Source organism: Penaeus monodon, chromosome 19 (genome assembly GCF_015228065.2).
Source record: "Penaeus monodon isolate SGIC_2016 chromosome 19, NSTDA_Pmon_1, whole genome shotgun sequence".
In the NCBI taxonomy this organism is placed as follows: Eukaryota; Metazoa; Arthropoda; class Malacostraca; order Decapoda; family Penaeidae; genus Penaeus; species Penaeus monodon.
In genome coordinates, this window is record NC_051404.1 from 14,418,286 (window position 1) to 14,418,584 (window position 299).

Here is a 299-nt window from a genome sequence, read left to right on the forward strand (position 1 = left end):
CACACACCATATACAATAAGCTCCCCCCCCAAAAAGGCGAATCATTGAGCATCGTCCCCCCCCCCCTTATGCCCCCCACCCATCCCCTGGAAACGCCCTTCTACACCAACTAATCATTCTCATCGCGGTCGCTCTAAAACCAGGTCATCTCCCGTAGCTCTTGCACATAGGTCGTCACTGGCATCGTACCCTATGTTTGGCACACCTCTGGGGCCAAATAATGGAGTTTGCGTCTTTTTCTGAGATGGATAATTATATATCTCGACCATTCCCTTTGTGCTTCTTTTTTCTGAGTTCGA